General features: G+C 31.9%; 1 long non-coding RNA gene across 1 annotated transcript; it reads right to left on the bottom strand.

Annotated features, from left to right (window-relative positions):
* Nucleotides 1–9,591: 9,591 nt before the first annotated feature.
* Nucleotides 9,592–22,254, bottom strand: LOC143083622 (uncharacterized). Its single transcript, XR_012980809.1, has 2 exons — nucleotides 22,186–22,254; nucleotides 9,592–11,434 (listed from the first exon to the last, which is right to left on the bottom strand). It is a non-coding gene; the product is annotated as an uncharacterized LOC143083622 (long non-coding RNA).
* Between the last annotated feature and the right edge of the window lie 1,800 nt (nucleotides 22,255–24,054).

Raw genomic sequence — 24,054 nt, 5'->3', positions numbered from 1 at the left:
TTTTATTTTAGTTTTATCTAGTTTATTGAATAAGCTACTTGAAATACAGGATACAGCAGCTCCTGTATCAATCAATCCTTTTGTTTTAATTCCTAATATATCAACATTTACATTGTTTCCTTCAATATTAGTCATTAAATTTATATAAATGTTTTCTCTCTTCTTCTTGTGTGGTTTCTGTCTACTTTTAAAGCTTTTAGTTTTTACCACATTTCTATAAGCTTTAGTAAAACATACTCTTGCTAAATGTCCTACTTTTTTACAATTAAAAATACCACAATATTTACAAACATAATTTTGCTTTCTCGTCATTTTGACTCTGCTATTTCTATATGCATTAACCTGTGGCATTTGTTCTTTAATTTTTGAATTTAATGTTTCTATGTTCTTCGTTATTTCCTCTACATCTTTATTTTGCTTTATTACATTTAAATTTGAGCAATTTGAATCTTTTATTGTTTTACGTATGTTAGCACATTTTTCAGCTATTATTGTCGCTTGCTTTAATTCATTAAGATTTTTCGGGTTACTCAAAATTATACTAGTATTTAATTTAGGTAGTAATCCCTTTTTACCCATGATGAATTCCAAATTTTCAGGTATTTCTAAATCCTTTGCAATTATTCTTAGTTTGTCGAAATATTCTAAAACAGATTCATTTTCTCTTTGTTTCACATCTAATTCTACATCGTTTTCATCTCCTGAAAAGCATTCAATTAAACCTATTTCTAATTTTTCTATACTATTTTGAATATTTTCATTTAAACCATCAAACCAAACTTTAGCTGATTCTTTCAAATAAAACGGCAAGTAATGACAAGCATTTTCGTTTAATATTGAATTAATTTTTATCCATTTTCTAAAGTATAATAACCAATTTGACGGGTTTCCCGAACCATTATACATAGGAGGTGTTATTATGTTAAAATAATTAAAATGTACATTACCATGTGGTTCAGCCATGATGTTCTCTTGATATTAAATTATGTTGTCCTGTTCTTTTCTTTAGTTGTCCATCAGTTGACTGCAAGTTGTAATTTGTCGAACTGTGCCGAAGTCCATCTTTAATACATGTTGTTCGTTGTTGTAGGTACCGATGATTTTACCACTCGTCTCCACCAAAATATATTATGCGGGAACTTGGTCCCATTTTTGTGATTCATATTGTGCTCTTTCTCTCATGGTTTTATCGATTCTTTTTTCCGGGGAACTGCTCACATTGATGTTACATTATTTGGGAACTAGCTTGGACTCGGCATGACAACGGGACCTTTAAAAGACAATCCAGTCTGCTAACTACATTCTATTCTGGTTCACACAGTCTAGTCAAATTTACAACAGTTACAATTACAGATTACATTACTTTTCCATCATAGTTATACATCAAATAATTCGCGATATAAATCGAACAATAATACAAAACCCGACAATAGTATACGCGCCATAAATGACCAGTCGTGTCATTTGTTATCTCCCCTTAATTCGTTGACTTTTAATATTTAATCAAGTATCAAATTAAGAATTGTATTTTCAAAAGTTATCTTTACGAATAAGTTAATTCCTTTTTTATAACTTTAGAATCTTTTATACAAATCATTTACCTAAACATCATTTCAAACTTTGCCTATTATTTATTTAATCTATACCACGAATTTACATGCGAATGTGATTAAAATTACTTTACTGGGAAACATCTTTTAATTCTTTTTCCTCTAAATTTATAAAACAAACTATTAAACACATTAACATATTTACTAACCTTTAAAAGACAATCCAGTCTGCTAACTACATTCTATTCTGGTTCACACAGTCTAGTGAACCAAATAGTTTTGCACGACTTTATATAGCAGGCTGGACTTAATTTGACACATATTATTTTGTTACTCAACACAATAGCTTTCTTTGATCTCTTTTAATAAACAATTGACTATATATCGTTAAAGGCAGAATTACTTAATCTTAATTGTTCAAGTCTATTAATTTCAAAAGTATATACAATTATATTTATTCCTTCGAAGCTGACACATTTATCAATTAGCTGGGGGACATTTTTGAGACAACTTTATCAAATATGCTTAAAAGATTAAACACTTTACGTTTATATTTTAGGAAATTGTTCTATAAACAAGTTAAACTTTCTTTAATTAATTTTATTTACGTTTATTCTTCTATCATTTTATTTTACAATTTAGTGATAAATATTCTCTTTAACTTCTGTGCAATTCTTCCATTATTCAACAAAACTTTATTTGTTATTTATTAATAAATATTATTTTTTTTTAAGTAACTGCTCCTATAGTTTTCAATCCGATTCTATATACACTGGGGTAAAGCTGATGACCGTAACTGCATTCACGGTCATCCCAAGATGTCGGATGAAAAATTAGGTCAGTTTCTGTATTGTCTGTTAAAGTGTTTCTATATCATTTTCTTTACAAATCATACATTGAAACGATGTAAATTTATAAACGAATCATGACCAACTTCCAACGGAGCTTGTTTATGTTATCCATGCCCACCGTCATTTTGCACCAAATTTATGAAATTTTGCAAGTCTTTTCGAATAATTCTCTAGAAAATATTTCAATAGGTTTTAAAATTTATATTGTAAATATACACACTGCAGTTATTCATAGATAAATAAAAAATATATTGTACCCTTACATCCAATCACAGCGCTTCTAATTTGACTTCCTTCACCTGCCTTGGGTACACAAAAGGCCAACCTAATGCTGGGAAAATTAAATACTACCGTTTTCCCTTCAGGGAAAACGGTACTATTTATTCTGCCATTGGCGACAATATTAACATTTTCTAAATTTACCACTTTTTAAGATAAAAACCTAGATAAAACAGTTATGTGTTGTGTTAGTACTTTATTATTCTGTTTTAAAAATTAACTAGAACACACCCGCGAAATCGCGGGCATATACATCTTCTGAACTGCTGTAGGATGATTTTTTGTAAAAGATATTATGTATGGAGAATTTCATAATTTTTTTTAAGGTATCAAAAGCCCTCTCCCATTTTCCAAAGTTTGATATTTGTTTCCTTTCTGTTCAATTCAATTATTTTCGTGTTGCTGGCCTCAGACCACAATTATTCTACTCCTTTGCTACAATGCATCTATTGGTAAAAGTCAAATTAAATTCAAAATTTGCACCGCTTCACACATGAAATAAATGTAACTGCTTATATATAGACCATTATTAGTCTATGAAAATATGCTTCTAGGATCATCCGATGCTTTTTCCTTTGAGAGCCTTATTAACATGCCAATGGTAGGATATGAATCTTGTATAAATGTCTTAGACCGACTAAGGCTAATTTTAGGGGTGGTCGGAGGGCCCTGGTCCCGAAATCCCGGGCTTAAAAACCTGAAATTCCGATATACAGAATTTAAATAAATTCATATCCCGAAATCCCGAAATCAAAAAACATATTCCAGGATCCCGTAAGGATTAATACCAAAATCCCGAGGTAAAAAACACCCGATCCCGCTTCCCGAAAAAGGTCCTGCCTCCCTCTAATCTCTACCCTACTTTCATTTTTGCCAAATCACTACTTTCACTTTCAACAATAAAATTTTATGCCCCATTTATGGGCATTATGTTTTCTAGTCTGTGTTTCCGTGTGTTCGTTCGTTCGTACGTACGTCCGTCTATCCCGCTTCAGGTTAAATTTTTTGGTGGTGGTATTTTTTTATGAAGCAAGTTGAAGTCAAATCAACTCGAAACTTAGTAAATATAGTGCCGATGTGGCATCCGTGTACTATGGACACATTCTTGTTTCAACATGTTTTGCTTATTTTAATATATATACAACTGGTATGACCCCTTAATTTGTAAACATTTCAAAGAAAACAGTAGAGAGAATACAGAGAGTCTTTATATATTAAAGTAGTATAATCGTAGATTACATGTAGATAAACGCGAAAAATAATTGTCCTCTCTAAGGAGGTATAATAGTTGTGGTTCTTGCGATCTAAACACCATGATATGGAGAACGCTCTGATTGGCTTATTTATTTTTCGTTTTTGTTATCTATCATACGATTGGTTGTACTTGTGCATGTTTCAAACCGGAAGTCTTATCTATGACTAAAAGTCAGTCTAATGACGGAATCAATATCCGGACTCCTTTTTTTGTCGTTTTTCTCCAAAAATAACTCAACCTGAATAATCATAAGAATGGATGACAAATGCGACTATGCATGTTACCTATAGAACACAGAGACATGATGATTAATTTATCGTGGAAGGAAGAGAAGCGACACACAAAATGAGGTCTTCTCGTTTAATAGTATAGAAGCCAAATAGTATCATGACCAACTTCCAACGGAGCTTGTTTATGTTATCTGCGCCCACCGTCATTTTGCACCAAATTTATGAAATTTTGGAAGTCTTTTCGAATAATTCTCTAGAAAATATTTCAATAGGTTTCAAAATTTATATTGTAAATATACACACTGCAGTTATTCATAGATACATAAAAAATATATTGTACCCTTACATCCAATCACAGCGCTCCTAATTTGACTTCCTTCACCTGCCTTGGGTACACAAAAGGCCAACCTAATGCTGGGAAAATTAAATACTACCGTTTTCCCTTCAGGGAAAACGGTACTATTTATTCTGCCATTGGCGACAATATTAACATTTTCTAAATTTACCACTTTTTAAGATAAAAACTAGATAAAACAGTTATGTGTTGTGTTAGTACTTTATTATTCTGTTTCAAAAATTAACTAGAACACACCCGCGAAATCGCGGGCATATACATCTTCTGAACTGCTGTAGGATGATTTTTTGTAAAAGATATTATGTATGGAGAATTTCATAATTTTTTTTAAGGTATCAAAAGCCCTCTCCCATTTTCCAAAGTTTGATATTTGTTTCCTTTCTGTTAAATTCAATTATTTTCGTGTTTCTGGCCTCAGACCACAATTATTCTACTCCTTTGCTACAATGCATCTATTGTTAAAAGTCAAATTAAATTCAAAATTTGCACCGCTTCACACATGAAATAAATGTAACTGCTTATATATAGACCATTATTAGTCTATGAAAATATGCTTCTAGGATCATCCGATGCTTTTTCCTTTGAGAGCCTTATTAACATGCCAATGGTAGGATATGAATCTTGTATAAATGTCTTAGACCGACTAAGGCTAATTTTAGGGGTGGTCGGAGGGCCCTGATCCCGAAATCCCGGGCTTAAAAACCTGAAATTCCGATCTACAGAATTTAAATAAATTCATATCCCGAAATCCCGAAATCGAAAATCATATTCCAGGATCCCGTAAGGATTAATACCAAAATCCCGAGGTAAAAAACACCCGATCCCGCTTCCCGAAAAAGGTCCTGCCTCCCTCTAATCTCTACCCTACTTTCATTTTTGCCAAATCACTACTTTCACTTTCAACAATAAAATTGTATGCCCCATTTATGGGCATTATGTTTTCTAGTCTGTGTTTCCGTGTGTTCGTTCGTCCGTACGTACGTCCGTCTATCCCGCTTCAGGTTAAATTTTTTGGTGGTGGTATTTTTTTATGAAGCAAGTTGAAGTCAAATCAACTCGAAACTTAGTAAATATAGTGCCGATGTGGCATCCGTGTACTATGGACACATTCTTGTTTCAACATGTTTTGCTTATTTTAATATATATACAACTGGTATGACCCCTTAATTTGTAAACATTTAAAAAAAAACAGTAGAGAGAATACAGAGAGTCTCTATATATTAAAGTAGTATAATCGTAGATTACATGTAGATAAACGCGAAAAATAATTGTCCTCTCTAAGGAGGTATAATAGTTGTGGTTCTTGCGATCTAAACACCATGATATGGAGAACGCTCTGATTGGCTTATTTATTTTTCGTTTTTGTTATCTATCATACGATTGGTTGTACTTGTGCATGTTTCAAACCGGAAGTCTTATCTATGACTAAAAGTCAGTCTAATGACGGAATCAATATCCGGACTCCTTTTTTGTCGTTTTTCTCCAAAAATAACTCAACCTGAATAATCATAAGAATGGATGACAAATGCGACTATGCATGTTACCTATAGAACACAGAGGCATGATGATTAATTTATCGTGGAAGGAAGAGAAGCGACACACAAAATGAGGTCTTCTCGTTTAATAGTATAGAAGCCAAATAGTATCATGACCAACTTCCAACGGAGCTTGTTTATGTTATCCGTGCCCACCGTCATTTTGCACCAAATTTATGAAATTTTGGAAGTCTTTTCGAATAATTCTCTAGAAAATATTTCAATAGGTTTCAAAATTTATATAGTAAATATACACACTGCAGTTATTCATAGATTAACCATCACCATGAATTATAAAAGTAGGAGTGCAGATATTAAGATACAGTAAAGGATTTTATTTTGAGTTATAAAAGTAATTGGTTTTTAAAATATGGTATTCCGTAGAAGAGAGGCCAAAGATACCAGAGGGACATTCAAACTCATTTGTCGAAAATAAACTGACAACGCCATGGCTAAAAAGGAAAAAGACAAACAGACAAACAATAGTACATATATCACAACATCACAAAACTATAAGTGAGCAGCACGAACCCCAATAAAACCTGGGGGGTCTCATGTGCTCCGGAAGGGTAAGCAGATCCTGTTCCACATGTGGCTCCCGTCTTAGTCGTTATTCAGTTTTTATGTAGTTGAAAGGATGTTTTGTTGACGTTTCCCCAAATTTACTTAGGTGGCAGAAACCAGATATTTTACAATAAATCTTTAGAATGTCATGGATTTATGATTTTATTTTCTTGAAAATTCATTCAAGCTTATATACAAATAAAATGTATTGTTTCAAGGAACTAAGATGTGTGCGTGCTCGTGTAAATATATAAAAAAAACCTTTACATTCAGTTGTCTGTCCAGCATGGAGATTTAAAAATTTATAAATGCATTGCAAATAAGGCAAAAAATGTGATGCTCTGATACCAATCTAATCTTCACCTGCAGAATCCTGGTAAAAGTTGACAAGAATTTTAGGCAAAATTCAAGAGATAAAGGATATTCACTGAATTAGAGCCTTGTCCTAACCTATCCTTACCATCAAAATCTCAAGATATTTTTGTTTACATTAAATTTTTCCTCCACTTTGATTGGAAGCCGTCAAGTGAGGAGACCACAATTTTGACATCTGATTGGACCTTTATGTGAAGGAAATCCCCAACCTGTGTATGCAACTACTTACTTGTGTAGTACAATAGCCTAGAATTTACATTCATTTATTTTTTCAGTTAACATGATGCAATTATATACCTCAATACTTAACTATAACAAAATTTCTGCGTGGGACACATGTTCTGGTACACCAAAACGTGTACCCGCCACCTTATTTGTCAATGTTTAGCAGTTATTCATCTTATTATTGTGAATTTATACACCAAATATTTTTAACCTGTTTTAAATTATGACTGATTATGTCTAATTTTGATAAATCAACTGAACGAAAGTGTTTTACAAGTGTGTGTATCATACGAACTTAAACTTCTATAAATATTTTAAATACAAAATAAAATTGATTGATTGGTGTTTAACGCCACTTTCAGCACTATTATGCTATTTCGTGGCGGTCATTTTATATTAGTGGTGGCAGCCGGAGTGCCAGGAGAGAACCACCGATTACAAATTAAAAGTTGATTATCCATTAAAAAATTGAAAACAATACCTTATACTTTTTTGCGTCGGAAGCGCTTTTCTAGATTTACCTTCATCTGGAATGCTTAGAGCCGAATATTTGAAGGCCAAGGATGCATAAAGACCGATAAAGTTGAAGAGCTGTAAACCCAAAAGGACATAAAAAAAATAGCCAAATCCATCTAATAGTTGCCTGAGGGAGTTGAAACCTTTTTTTTTTCTTTTTTTTTTCAAAATATAAAGAATTTATATTACTTTAAATTATTATACTTCATGTAAGAATGTCCTTCTATAATAAAATTGATCTATTTTTGCAACATACTATTGATTTACTCTTCAATCATTTTCAATTTCACGTGCAAAGGCGGAGCGTAGTTACTTTGAAAGACAAGTGGGTTGGATTTATTAGCCTGACAAGTAATTAACTATTACAATTGAACAATAAGGGGAAAATAGTACATATCATTTAATTTTTTCTGACATTTTAAGAGACTTTAAAATACTGTAGTTTCTGTTAGAACGTTTTTGTTTTTTGTTTACTTCTGCTTTCTGCCGTTGAAGCCAAAATTGTTTGAATACTTTAGAAGTCATTTGTTACAGATAAATAGTTATAATCACACCAATGTTTTTTGTAAGTTATTGAGTACTATGAAAAATGTTAATGAGAATAAAATGGAAGGGGTATGGAGTAAACCTTGTTAAGACATAATCCAAAACAATACCGGGCAATCAAAGCTATGACACGATGCCTTTTTGGTACTTCTTCATCTTGAAGTCAAGATGAGTTCATGCCTTAAAAAATGAGCAAAATAAAGATACATCATAGCAAGTTTAAGACAACCTCTAGTATCAGCTCAATCCCGTTGCAAATGTTTGTACCTGTCCTAAGTCAGGAATCTGATGTACAGTGGTTGTCTTCTGTTTATGTAGTTCATACTTGTTTCTCGTTTTTATTTTGATTAGACCGTTGATTTCGCCGTTTGAATGGTTTTACACTAGTATTTTTTGGGGGCCCTTTATAGCTTGCTGTTCGGTGTGAGCCAAGGCTCCATATTAAAGGCCGTACCTTGACCTATAATGGTTTACTTTTTATAAATTGTTACTTGGATGGAGAGTTGTCTCATTGGCACTCATACCACATCTTCCTATATCTATATAAGTAGAATTCTACTTGTTTAACTAGTTAATAATGATTTATATTAAGAAAGAGTTAAATTCAATCATTTCACCCCAAAACACATATTTTTGAATCTATTTATTTGTAACTCTTTCTAACAGTCAGGTAGTCAAAAGCATTAATGGAATTTCGCGGAATTTTATTTGATTTTGATCATCTTTTCGAGCTCTAATGCATTAATTATTTTTGTTGTGCATCATAATAAGAATACGGGTTATGCATTCTTTTTTCAATTACAATTTTTAACACAACAAAATTCGGCATGGCGTTTGCAAATAGGTTACGATACATGTGGATTTACGTGGGAGGTATATTATAACAGCCATTATTATGTATATCTCTAAGTCTGCGTTAAGTATAGATATATTAAGAATTTTACCACGGTAGTGTTTACAAAGCGAAAGAAGGACGTCATATTAGAATTTTAATTGATTCTAACAATCAAGTACCAAAACTGTGGAAATGTAAATGTGAAAACGTCAAAAATCGATCTGTACTGGTCTTTGGAGGTCCAAAACTTTCCTTTTAGATGTCATTTCATTTTTAAAAGCGGTTTCTAATTATGACCAGGAAACCAAAAGTGTATTGGACGGACAGATGGACGGGTGGACATGTTTATGTCTATATACACCGCGTCTGTCAAGCAGAGGTATAAAAAGACAGATAATCGTGGGACATGGCTGTAGCATTATACCACCACAATAAAATGCAGTCGTACAAAAAGTAAACAAATGACAACATAACCAAAAATGGAGCATCAGGTGATGACTAAGCTACATTTATATACTGTGATACAGACTTACTAACAATGTCACTTCGAGTAGCAACATTAATAGTGCAATTGAGTTTACTACAGTTACTACAGTTCTGTCATTCTTGGACGATGTGATAAATCACTGCATCTCCACTTCGATTAGATACTAAAAGTTTGTTTGTTCTTCGGTCAAAATATAGTGCAATCGGATTCCGAAGACCATCTCTTTTCGACAATAGTTCTTTGTATCGCTTTCCGTCGGGGGAAATTACTATCACATTGTTGTTTCCAGTGGTAATATAAACGTTGCCTGTATTATCTATAGTTATTCCTAATGGAATCATGGTCATATTATGAAATGTAAACGTCCATTTCACTGTTCCTTTCATATCACAGCAAGTGACATCATCGGTATTCGTATTTGTGTAATAAATGAGATCTTGAAATGTCTCGACGTAAGCGAATGGTGAGATGTCAGCATATACAATGTTTTTTACCAGTTCATCTCTCAGACTTATCATTCTTATATTATTTGAATTCGTACAGTAAACCAAGCTATCACGAAAAGCTGCAATACCAAAGCTCTTTGTGTTAACGGAAATGTTCTTCTTTATTTTCTTATTTTGGAGGTCGATGATCCTAATGCATTGGTCATTCTCTGTACTAGATGTCACAGCAATGCTGTTATCTGCCTCAATATATGCAAGGTCAACTGCTGCTGGCAATTTGACAGCGGCATCTTTAGACCCATCGCTTCGCAAAAATGTTAGAGATTTTTGGTCAAAGCAGGCAAAAATCATGTTTTCATTTGGTAATATGCAACAACCCCTTACATTTTTTGATGCAGTGTCCACCCTCTGATGCAATTGTGCTGTGATATTCTCAATTGACGTTGACTGTACTGTAGGTAACATCATCTGAGCTTGCATACTTTTCCTACACGATAATGGAAACCTTCTTGGTGTGGTCTCTATCACTACTTCCCCGAATGTTTTCGTATTGCCTAGAAAAGCTTGTATTGGTTCTGCCATTTTGCAGCTAATTGTCACGTAATTAATGTTTTGCTCGGGAATATATGACAAAAGGCATTCTTCCTCTTTTGCAACATCTGTTTCTATCTTCTTTATTGCCATAAATGCCTGAATATCCGATGCATACTTTTTTATATTGACTATTTTCATTTGATATTCTGACAAAGAGTGTTCCATTTCGTCCAAACTTTTAATCGAAAGGCGTATTTGTTCGCGTTCTTTATCACCCACACCGTGTATTTCATCTAGAAGGGTTTTCTGTATTTTATCAAGATGTTTATCAATTAGAATACGAGTTCGTTGAATTTCGAGTTCGATTGCTTTTCGTTTCTTAGACAAATCTGTTAAGTTTTCCTGTTGAGCATTTCTTATCTTCCTGATATTTTCAATCAATTCAGTCAATGTGGCTTCTGTTTCATGAAATGAAACGGAAGTTTTAGCGTTCTTAATGATACCATCGAGACTGACAATTTCTTTGCAATGCTTATGGCTTTCTACAATGCACTTACCACAACAAGGATTTTCGTGGTCTTTGCAATATAAAATTAATTTTTCGTCATGCTTGCAACAGCACTGTGAAATTTGAATAATATCTGAAGGCAGTTTTTTGTATTCTGCTATTGGTAAAATAGAGTGCTGTCTTGTTGCTTTGGACAAACTGTGATGTTCTTGACATGCATTACACAGACCTTCATCGCACTCTGAGCACCATACTTTCGACGGTTTTGAAATATTTCGAAGATCACATATACCACATATGTATGTTGAACTAGCCATTACTGAATCGGCTCATCGGGTTATTTCTAAAATATAGAATATTGGGTTTAGAATGTATTAATAAAACAAACATATCCTTTCTTCGTTCATTCGTAAAATAATTTAATCTACAATTTACTTAAGTAAGGAACTTTTTTAGGCTGTTTAAATGCGATCACGTGTATGAAGCTGTACAATGACATAATACTATGTGTGTGAGAATTGTATGTTGTAAAAACATGCCTTTCATTCTGTTTTATGGAATATTTCGTTTAAATCGTATTTCTACATACAATTTTGCTTTTTTTCAAATTCAACAGTACGCATTTGAATCCGTTTAATACTATTTACGTTGGATTGTCAAGGAACATACACTAGAGGCTCTAAAGAACCTGTGTCGCTCGCCTTGTTCTATGCGCATAAAAAAGGAAACTCTCCAACATTGTAGACGAGCATAAAATTCATGACACAAATCTCTGGTTTTTTTTTTTATCTTGTATTGCTGACCATTTAGTCTGTTTAGTTTCTATCTTATTTAGTTTTTGCTCAAAACACAAAAGAGGGTTAAAAATGCTCTTTTAAGGGTACTATCTCTTCTAAAGAGTGACAATCTACTAACTATATTCGGCATAAATTTGACTTGTGAGTAGATCATTTTTTGTGATTTAAAGTGGCTAATTGTCTATTTTAATTTTCATCAGTTAAGGCAAAAATATATAACAATTGTCATTAAAGCGGAATAACTTCAATAAGGAATCGTTGGACGATAAGAGATCGTACGACGATTTCTACCATGAGACTTGTTTATCGAACTTGTCTTGTTGATAATTTTTGCACTTTAAAGTGTTGCTCTTCCCATTTTAGTTTTCAAGATAATATTCAACCAGATGCTCCGCAGGGCGCAGCTTTATACGACCGCAGAGGTTGAACCCTGAACGGTTGGGGCAAGTATGGACACAACATTCAAGCTGGATTCAGCTCTAAATTTGGATTGTGATTAAATAGTTGATACAGCATAGATTTCTGACACAGAATGAATGTGGTCTAATGAACTTAAAATATTTTTTTTGCCTTTGAGCAATTCACTATGCTGTTGAATATTAATCCTCTCAAAAAAATGTTTGAAGAAATTTTCTTTTTCCAAAACTGATCTCAATTCAAATTTCTAATGGAGTTTGCAACAATAACTACTCATTTAAATACATCATAAAATATTAAAATGTAAAATAAAGTGCTTGTTATCACTGAATGGTAAAGATTGTTTTAATTTATCAGTTGGTAGTAAAAGTGAATATACATTGTATATTGTATAAAACAATGATTTAAGTTGATTCAACTACTATTCTGGACAAAGAAAGATAACTCCAATTGAAAATTTCTTGCTATTGCACAATATTGTGCAATTAGAAATTTCTTGCTATTGCGCAATACTGTGCAATTGAAAATAATTGCTATTGCACAATACTGTGCAATTGAAGATTTCTTGCTATTGTGCAATACTGTGCAATTGAAAATTTCTTGCTATTGCACAATACTGTGCAATTGAAGATTTCTTGCTATTGCTGAATACTGTGCAATGGAAAATTTCTTGCTATTGCACAATACTTAATATAATAATTTTGGATCCTGATTTGAACCAACTTGAAAACTGGGCCCATAATCAAAAATCTAAGTACATAAAATTGAGAATGGAAATGGGGAATGTGCCAAAGAGACAACAACCCGACCATAGAAAAAAAAACAACAGCAGAAGGTCACCAACAGGTCTTCAATGTAGCGAGAAATTCCCGCACCCGGAGGCGTCCTTCAACTGGCCCCTAAACAAATATATACTAGTTCAGTGATTATGAACGCCATACTAATTTCCAAATTGTACACAAGAAACTAAAATTAAAATAATACAAGACTAACAAAGGCCAGAGACTCCTGACTTGGAACAGGCGCAAAAATGCGGCGGGGTTAAACATGTTTGTAAGATCTCAACCATCCCCCTATACCTCTAGCCAATGTAGAAAAGTAAACGCATAACAATACGCACATTAAAATTCAGTTCAAGAGAAGTCCGAGTCTGATGTCAGAAGATGTAACAAAAGAAAATAAACATGTTTAGATTCAGCATATCAAAAAAGCCCAAGAATTCAATTTTTGTTAAAATCAAACTTAGTTTAATTTTGGACCCTTTGGACTTTAATGTAGAACAATTTGAAAACGGGACCAAAAATTAAGAATCTACATACACAGTTAGATTTGGCATATCAAAGAACCCCAATTACTCAATTTTTGATGAAATCAAACAAAGTTTAATTTTGGACCCCGATTTGGACCAACTTGAAAACTTGGCCAATAATCAAAAATCTAAGTTCATTTTTAGATTCAGCATATCAAAGAACCCCAAGGATTCAATTTTTGTTAAAATCAAACTAAGTTTAATTTTGGCCCCTTTGGACCTTAATGAAGACCAATCTGAAAACGGGACCAAAAATTAAGAATCTACATACACAGTTAGATTCGGCATATCAAAGAACCCCAATTATTCAATTTTTGATGAAATCAAACAAAGTTCAATTTTGGATCCTTTGGGCCCCTTATTCCTAAACTGTTGGGACCAAAACATAGATTTCTATTTACTTATACTAAAGTTATGGTGCGAAAACCAAGAAAATGCTTATTTGGGCCCTTTTTGGCCCCTAATTCCTAAACTGTTGGAACCAAAACTCCCAAAATCAATCCCAACCTTCCTTTTGTGGTCATAAACCTTGTGTTAAAATTTCATAGATTTCTATTCACTTTTACTAAAGTAAGAGTGCGAAAACTAAAAGTATTCGGACGAAGACGACGACGACGACGACGACGACGACGACGACGCAGACGACGACGCCAACGTGATACCAATATACGACCAAAAAATTTTCAATTTTTGCGGTCGTATAAAAATTAAAAAAAAAAAAAAAAATTGTCATGTAAGAGCAATAACTCTTGTAAGAAGTTTGGCAGTTTTGACAATTTAAACACTTGGTAGAACTCAACATTTTGAGCATTTATGCTTCGGTCAGATTTTCTCTATTTGTAACGGTTTTCAATATAATAGACAAAACTGGCATATTACCCCTATGTTCTATTTTTAGCCATGTCGGCCATCTTGGTTGGCAGGCGGGAGTCATCGGTCATATTTTTTTTACTAGATACTCTAATAATGATTGTTGCCAAGTTTGGCCAAGTAGTTTTCAGATAAAAAGATTTTTGAAAAAATTTTTTTTTTTTTTTAACGTAACAATATCTTTATTGCAATCTTGCTGTAACAAATTACTAAGTTTACAGCTTTAACTTAGTATCCCTCATGTTAGCTTACCAAATAGTTAAGGGAAGCACTATTTGGCAAGGTATTATTTATTCATAATATTAGTATTCATAACATAAAAATTTTCACAAAATATATTCTATAAATTAATGTGATTATACACATACATTACATTTTGTTTCTCTTTTTCATAGTATTTATTTTTTCCGGAATCAACTCCGTTATCGGTATGATCCGTGTTTCCATTAGTATTGGGCACAGTATGTGTTGTTTTTCGCATGTGCGTTATCGGGTATAGTTTGGATGTGTGTCTAAATTATATAAATATTATCCACTGGATTTAACGATTATATATGGTGAGTTTACTATTCAAATTTTCTTTAGTTTTCTACTGATCTTTTTTGTCGAAATGTATGTGTGTAATTCACAAATAGGTAATTTAAGTGTAACAAGTTGAAACACTCGACATGCGAAATGATACATTATTTTTCCACATTAATTAATAAACGTACGGATATACTGTTTATAGTATAACTTTTTTTTTTATCATTGTAAATACAAAATTTAAAATATAAAACAAATGCTGTATAATTTACATGTGGTGACTCATGCATGGCTGAACATGCTTACAAACATTGATCATGCATGGTTGAACTTGATCATAAATATTGCCATATTTGGTTTGTGTACAAGAAACAATTTTGTACACAATGTTGTGTGCTTCATACATAGCTTAGTCCTGATTCAATTGAATCTTTGTAATGAATCTATTTGTTTTTATGAGTATCTGTTTAGTTTTTTTGTTATTAAAATTGTTTATTTCAATTATTTCTGAAATTTCTTTCTGGAAAATTTTTAAAATGTTTATTTTTTTTTTGTCTTCTTTTCTGAGACAAAATGTGATTTGTATATTGAGAAGGATATTAAAGTTAATATATAATTAATATCAAAGTATGCTGAATCTTCAATTTTGTACCCTGTTACTAAATTTTCAAGGCTTATAATGTCTTTTTCAATACCTAGGGATTTCATTAATTTCATTATTATTTTTAGAAAGTCATTATTATATGAGCAATTGACAAAAAAATGTTCATAGTCTTCCTTTTTTTTACAATGCTTACATAAGTTGTCTTCAGTAATTTTCTACTTTTTTAATAGTTCATTACTTGGCAGTATGTAGTGAATAAGTTTCCATCTAAATATTTTCAATCTATTATCAGTAAGATATTGAAAAATAAAAACAAAAGTATTTTTCAATTTAGAATTTAAATGTTCATCAAATATTTTTTCCCACATAAGAAAACCATTTGGTTTATCACAACTATTTTTCAATGTCAATAATTTATAGAGTTCTTTTGTACTTATTAAGGGAGTAATTGCCCTGTGCATAATTTTTAAATCATTTATAACTTTAACTTTAGTTTTGAATGAATCTTCAGTGCCAAGAATTGTTTTCCAATCAAATGGTATTGCTTTTTTTAACATAAATAATTGCCTTATCCAATTTTGTTTATTTTTAAGTTTAGTCAAAATGATAGTTTCAGAGATATTGCCCTGTTCATCAATTACATCATTTATATTAGTAATGTCACTTTTTATCCAATCTTCAAAGTTTAAACATTTTCCATTAAACCGGATATTATCATTTCCCCATAAAACTTGTTTTCTAATTTCAAGAAAATTTTTGGGATATTTTGTATTACCTCCCTTTACACTTATCCAATCTTTAATTAGTTGTTTATAGAAGTCCGGTAAATATTGTAACTTACTTTTATCAATGTCGTTTATATTCTTGAAGTTCATTTTAAATACAAGAAGATTTTTTCCTAATTTGTTAAAGTAAAATTTGGGAATAATTGTCCAGTTGTCATTTTTATTTTCACTTAATTTAAGAATCCAGTTGATATGCAGTGATTTTATATAAGCATCAATGTCTGTCATTTTAAGTCCACCTTCAAGAAAATCATTTGAAAGTGTTCATCTTTTTATTCTATCCCTTTTGCCTTTCCAAATAATATTGTATATTAAAGTTTTGCAACATTTCCTTAGGAATAATAGTGTTTGATGCAACATATGTTAGGTTTGGCAAAACCAAAGATTTGATGACGACTATTTTTCCTATGATAGTAAGATTTCTTTTACTCCAATCAGATATTATTTTTTTACTTTTAAACAGTTGTTTTTCAAAGTTAAGTTTTTGACATTCTTGTTTATTATAACCAAAGTAAATTCCTAGGCTTTTGATAGGTGCAGTACACCAATTTATATCTTCAAATTTTTCCCGACTGTGTTTTAATCGACCAAGCCATATTCCTTCAGTTTTTGTTTTATTCAGTTTTAAACCTGAGAGAGTACCAAATATTTCTATTAAATTAATTGCTAGAGTTACATCCTTTTTTGATTGAAGAAATAAAGTAGTATCGTCAGCTAATTGGCAGATTTTCAGGGTATTACTCCTACCGTCTAATTTTATTTCTAGTCCTTTTAAGTTTTTATTTTCCCTTATCTTTATTGCCATAACTTCTACAGCTAGAACAAATAGTAACGAAGATAACGGACATCCTTGTCGGATCCCGCGAGATGCCCTAAAGCGGGAGGAAACCCACCCGTTATTAATAATGCATCCTTTAATATCAGAGTACATTGTCTGAACCCACCTTATAAAATTATCTTTAAATCCAAATTTTTTTAAAGTCTCAAACATGAAGTCCCATTCTAATGAGTCAAATGCTTTTGTAAAATCAAGAAATAAAATTGCCCCATCAATTTTGAAAGTTTCAGAATAGTCTATGACATCTTGTATTTGTCGAATGTTGAAACCAATATACCTATTTTTGACATATCCTTTTTGATCAGTATGTATAATCTTTGGTAGCAGGGGTTTTAATCTTTGTGCTAAGGCATAAGCAAGTAATTTAGCATCATAGTTCAAAAGAGTAATAGGTCTATAATTGTCTAGAGAAAAGGGATCATTCTTTTTATAAATTAGAGATATTAAGCCAACTTTCTGAGTGTTAGATAGTTCTCTTTTTTCATGGCAGTAATTAAAAGTGGAGACTATAAAAGATTTAAGTTCATCCCAGAATGTTCTGTAAAATTCCACATTTAATCCGTCAAGCCCGGGCGCTTTATTGAGTTTCATTTTAAAAATTGCATCAGTACATTCATCAACAGTTATTTCCCCTTCACAGGAATTACTTTCACAGTCAGTTAACTTCTTATATTCCTTGAGAGAATCTAAATACTTTTTAGTTGCTTCTATATCAGGGTTTTTTGTAGAATATAAATTTTTATAATAATTTGCTTCCAATTTTAATATTTTGTCTTGATCTCTTGTAATTTGACCTTTATCATCATATAATTGGGTTATTGTTTTTCTACTCTGTCTTGATTTTTCCATTCCTAAAAAATATGCCGAATTTTTCTCTCCTTCTTCAACCCATTTTACCCGTGCTCTTATTTGATTTCCTTTTATTTTTTCGTTATAGAGTTTTCCTATTTCATTTTCTATATTATCTATTTCTTTTAATATGTTATTATTATTTTTATTATTGCATGTGTCTATAATATTATTTAATTCTGTTAAATTTTTTTCCAACTTGCTGATTAGGTTTTTCTTATTCTTAGCTTTTGTTTTGCAATAGCTTATTGTCTGGTCCCTAACTTCTATTTTGAAATTGTCCCACAGTATGTCAAGATCTGTTCTTGTTTTAGCTTTGTTTTTAAATTTTTTAATTATTTTCTTAATTATTTCAGCATAGTCTTCATTTTGAAGTACACTGCTGTTTAATTTCCAGTACCCTTTTCCTTTTTGGCCTCTGTTTAGATTTATTTTTAAAGAAACACAGTTGTGGTCTGTGTATTGTAATACTATTGGTCTAATGTCACATGAAACACAGTTTTTAAATATTTCTGGAGCTATTAAAAAAAAATCTATTCGTGTTGACTCTGACCTGTCTTTTCTGCTCCATGTGAATTGAATTTTATTTGGATTTTTGATTCTCCACACATCATTGAGCTTTAGAGTCTTTATAAGTTTATTTAAGTTGTGAATTTTTTTCCTATTTTTTTGTTGCTTAGGTTTACCCTTTGAATCAATTTGACATAAAATTTCATTATGATCTCCTCCTAGAATAAGTTGACCTAAACTTTTTTCTTCTATTAATGTATGGACAGTTTTGAAAAAAGTATTTCTGGTTTTTGGATTGTTTGGTGCATAGATATTAACTATTGTTATTATAGTGTCATTTATTTCAATATTAACAAGTAAAAGTCTTCCTTCTTTATCTTTATAGTCATCAATTACTTTAAGGTTTAAATTTTTATTCAGTCATATGGCAATACCTCTAGAATTGCTAGAACCATTACTCAGTAACAGATTACCTTCAAATTCAGTATTTAAAGTGTTTATTAAATTATCTGTAAAGTGTGTTTCTTGCATTAGAAGAATGTCACACTTTTGGGATTTTGACCATTCAATCAATCTGTTTCTTTTATCAGGTTGTTGCAGACCTTTACAATTAACTGTACAGATATGAAGATGTTTGTTAAATACCATGGTTGGTGAGTAGTTAATTTTATTTATAATCCCTTTACCGTGTTATGTGTACTTTAAAAGTTAACATAGGTAAAATCCCGTTAAGTAATACAATTAGGTCACACTGAAGTTGACCTTCACAGAGCACGAGACTATAAATAGACATCATTTCAGTTGTTTTATTTTTATCGCTTTTCTCTGTTCTAGAACATTTATCTATGATTCGACTTTTACTTTGTCTTATTAATAGGCATAAGTTATTGATTTTTCTTTTACATTTGAAATTCAATTTGTTTGTTTTATAGTTTTAAAGTTTGAAAAAATTAACAGACGACGACAGACGATGGACATCAAGTGATGAGACAAGCTGACTGGGGCCTGTGGACCATGTGAGATAAAGAAAAAATGAAAAAAAAGTACAAAATGCCGTAAAACCACAACAGATTCCACCTTTTTTGGTCTGAAAGCTCACCTGTTAATCGGTATAAATATTGATTTTGTTATCAGTAAATTAAAATTAAAAAATACGAAGATTTGGTACGATTACCAATGACAAAAACTTTCCAGAAGAGACTGCAAAAAAATTCATTCTGATTGGTATAGTGGTATTATCATAAAGTTCGTTGAAATGAACAGTGGTATAGCAAACATCGAATTCCCTCACAAATGACACTCAATTGACAACTATAGGCCACTTTCAACAATGAACAAAGCCCATACCGTATAGTCAGCTATAAAAGGCCTCGAAATGACGAATGTAAACCAACTCAAACGAGAAAACTAACGGCATAAATTATGTACAAAATCATGAACCATACGTAATATCATTGATATACACAAATGCACTTTCAAGATTCTACAATCTGTCGATACCTATATTTTGGTATTGTACAAGGTTTTGTTTTTCTCTGTATCTAATGACGTCTTTACATTAAATCCATTGGATGTTGGAAGTTAACCAATTGATATTTTAGTCTGAGATAGATTATGTTATATTACATGTAGTTGTTAATGGCTTTGAACTAGATGAACTAGATGCGAGCTCTCTCAGTTCTGTGCTTTGTGTCTTCTCGTTGTAGGGGATGTATAAACATGATAAATATCCAGCCACGTTCAGTCTGTGTTTTTGTTAGATGTGTTTGGGCTGTAACACCACTGCCCCAGGTTAGGGAAGGATATAGCGCTCACAAACATGTTTAACCCTACCACATTCTTTATGTGCCTGTCCCTAGTCAGGAGCCTGTAGTTCAGTAACTGTCGTTGGTTCATGTCTGTTATATTTTTTTTTCGTACATTGTTTTATTAAAAACTAGGCAATTAGTTTTCTCAATTGAATTGTTTCCTATGTTTCATGTCGGGGCCCATTGTTATAGCTGACTATACCGTATGGGTTTGTGGCATAGTTAAAGACCGTACGGTTGCCTATAATTGATCTGGTCCGCTTCATTTGTTGGTGGATATCTGGTTCATTGGCAATCATACCACATCTCCTTATTTTTATAACAAGAGTACACACACTGAAATATCTCGCATTGAATTTATGATGAAAGACTAATATGCAGGTTTAACTACTGTAACAGGTATCACATAAACTTAACATTGACCAATGAACGACGAAAATGAGGTCAAGTTTATATAAACCTTGCCAGACATATACACCTAACAATTATTCCATACACTTAATATAATTGGCCTATTGATTTTAATATCTGCAAAATAGCCCAAACCACAAAAATTAAACATTGTCCAATGAAACATGTAAATGAGGTCGAGGTCAAATGAAATCTAGAAGACATACGTATATACCTGACAATTTTTCCATACACCAAATATAGTGGCCCTATTACTTATGGTATCTGAGAAATAAACCAAACCACACATTGTCAAACTAAACACTGTTCAATTAACCCTGAACTTCTATCAGTCGGACATGTACCGCTTACAATTATTCAATGCACCAAATATAGTTAACCTATTGCTTATTGTCTCTGAGATATAGACCAAACCACAAAAACTAAACAGTGTTCAATGAACCATGAAATTGAGGTCAAGGTCAGATAAAACCTGCCAGTCGGACATGTACCCCTTACAATGACTCCATAAACCAAATATAGTTGACATATTGATAACAGTATCTGACATACGGATTTGATCACGTAACTTTAAACTTGGTCATTGATCTATGGAATAAGGTCGAGGTCAGGTATACTCAACATGATAGACATTGCAAGGAACTCATACACCAAATTTACAAATATGTAGTTATTATATTACTCATAATAAGTGAGTGTTTCACAGATTTTTTGATTTTTTTTCAAGCAGTCAGTGAACCATACAAATGAGGTGAAGGACAATGAACATATGCCAGACGGAAACATTGTAACATAAGGTATCTGCATACAAGGTATTAAGAATTTAGGTCTTCTACCTTCTGAAACATAAAGCAGAGTTTTCGAACACATTTTTATACTGTACACCCAAATGATGGTTGTGGCCAAGTTTGGTTGAATTTAAATCATCAGTTTCAGGAGATGACTTTTGTAAAAGTGCACAGACGACAACGCCGGACGTGAAGTAATGGCAAACGCTCACTTCGTGCCAGGTGAGCTAAATACATGTATTACATGTAAACAAGGGCCTTGCATGGAATTTGTATTTGAGGCACATATAATTATGTGAGGCCCATACTACGAAATATCCTAATACTGATTCAAACAAGACAACCATGCACCTGATGTTTAGATTGTGTTTACATAAAACTTATTGCTTAACGAAAAACATAAATAGTATTTGCCGTCTTGATGTCTTTTTAAGTTCTATATGTATAGCTTCCTTACAGTATGAAACTATTCATGTAAGGGTCTCCGTTATACACCTTTAGTTTGATCAATCGAGATTAAAAAACATTGTCAATGGTTTTCCTCCTGATGCAAAATAAAAATACATGGCTGTATGTGTCTTACCTTTATCTAGTTAAATGTGTATTTCTTTATGATAATCTAAACCTGAAACATTTGGGTCATGTATTCAAATGTTCTACAGACATTATTAATCTTTGACCTTTTATAACTGATAATAATATCAAAACGTTTCGTATAAATATCTTTCCGATAGCAATCCCATAAATAAAACATATCAATAGTTACAATTAATCATGATTGTAGAACATATTCAGAGCTTTGCGTTTTGCGTTAACAAATATAAACGGAAAAAGCCCTACCAAGGACAGCAGTAAAAATTCTTAATGTAACATGTGTAACTGCATGCGACATTTGTAAATCTCGGTTACACAATCATTCATCAATTTTACCGCCATCCTTGATTTATTACGGTTCTTTTTTTGGGGTGAAAAAGAAACTCATCACAATGTCAAGCTTATAATTTTGAACGCCTGCCGCTCGAATCAAAAAAGCTACAAGATCTTATAATTGGACGTTTAGTTTACTATTTTATCTAAATTAACTTTGAAGCTTTTTCTTTGTCGTCGACAGTTTTTCCTCTATATTCTGAGTTTATGATTGTGTAGTAGTACTAAATCAAACAGTTTCAAAATTGTCTTCATTGGAACATTTAACCTGATTTAGTGGTTGTTGCACAGAATTCTTGTTCATGAATAACAAATATTTTATTTAAAGTATTTTCATGAACTCAGAAGAAATAATATTTTTATAGATATTTATATGATACATGTATTGGTACATTTATATTAATATCATTATAAAATACGGTCCAAAATAAATACGTATTGTTTGTAAAGTATTTGCAGATATTAAAAATCAGGTTCAGTAGATTTCTGTGGGTTTTCTTTGTATTTTGTTCAGGATCGTCTACTATGTTGTTGTGTCTAATATTTTGATCTAGTAATTTAACCTTAATAGACCTTTGTTTGTACCATATTCATGGGAGATCAGTGTGTTCAATGATCTTTTAGTTTACCGTACGTGTTATCTCTGTTTGTCAATTTATTTTTAGCTCAGTATAAATGTACTGTGTTTACTACTGTGTGTCGTCTTGTAAATTTATGAATTCACCTGTATGTTGATATTTATCAATATGCGTTATAGAAACAAAAATACTTCATTGTACTGATTGTGTACCCCATATCCGTTGTTTTTCTACATTTACCTTTCGTTATATAATATGAACAAGAGTAATATCCCATTTAACACAGTATCCTATCTACTTAATATGTATTGTAATTGTTGTTATTTTTTTGTCATATATATGTTGAATAAACATATGTTAACTAGACGGAACTATTTATAATAATACTGTTCATAAGGCTGGTTAAATATATTAATCAAAAGGATGGCTAGTTGTTAACTCACCTGAATCAATGTAGATCACATAACAAGGAAAATAAACAAGGTAAGTCATCTGGAGATCTACATGTGTCACGTGATTAATTAGTGCACATTTTAAAAAGCAATACGTGAATTTTTATAATGTGTAACATTTGAACACTTTAAAAGTCGGTATATGCTTATCATATTGTAGAGCTTATAGATGACACTTCTTTAAACAAACAATGTAAGGATAAAACACATAAGTATAAAGCAACATAATTATAGTTCCTCTTATTATATTTTTCATTTGTTGAAGACTCGATCCTGCTCACTTTTGTTTCAGTTATCGTAGTTACTTGTTGCGATTTACCATCGATAGAGGAAAGTTCATGTCAAAAATGAGCTTTCTCTTGGGGTTTTTGATTATGCGATAATTTGGCCGTTTGTATAGCTTTTATCTTATTACCAGACCAAATATTTCTTTAGTATTTGATTATTTGATAATATGGACAGTTTTTTTTTATTCTTTGTTCGCTTCAAACTGGA

The sequence above is a fragment of the Mytilus galloprovincialis genome, chromosome 7, assembly GCF_965363235.1.
Source record: "Mytilus galloprovincialis chromosome 7, xbMytGall1.hap1.1, whole genome shotgun sequence".
In the NCBI taxonomy this organism is placed as follows: domain Eukaryota; kingdom Metazoa; phylum Mollusca; class Bivalvia; order Mytilida; family Mytilidae; genus Mytilus; species Mytilus galloprovincialis.
The sequence above is the reverse complement of the archived record's forward strand: the minus strand, read 5'-3'. Positions and strand labels throughout refer to the sequence as shown.